This window comes from Solanum tuberosum, unplaced genomic scaffold (assembly GCF_000226075.1).
Source record: "Solanum tuberosum cultivar DM 1-3 516 R44 unplaced genomic scaffold, SolTub_3.0 scf00348, whole genome shotgun sequence".
NCBI classification, from domain to species: Eukaryota; Viridiplantae; Streptophyta; class Magnoliopsida; order Solanales; family Solanaceae; genus Solanum; species Solanum tuberosum.
Window position 1 is genome coordinate 470945 of NW_006239285.1, and position 266 is coordinate 471210.

Below are 266 nucleotides of genomic sequence, written 5' to 3' on the forward strand. Positions count from 1 at the left end.
GACTTTTCTTGCACTTCTTGACTTCTCCTTTTCGTTTTTCACCACACCCCCAACTTAGTCTTTTGGCCAAAGTTTGCTATTCATTAAATCACAAATCAAGAGGATTATAGGTAGTGGATCAAGTAAGGTCTAGGGTTCATCAAGGTTCTTTCAAAGAAAGGTAAGGCTCAAAGGGTGTTCAAGAGGGTTTCACACGCTCACGGGTAGGCCACAAAAGAGGTATATGTCAAATTTGGCTCACACTCTTTAAAATTTCCTAAGATCAT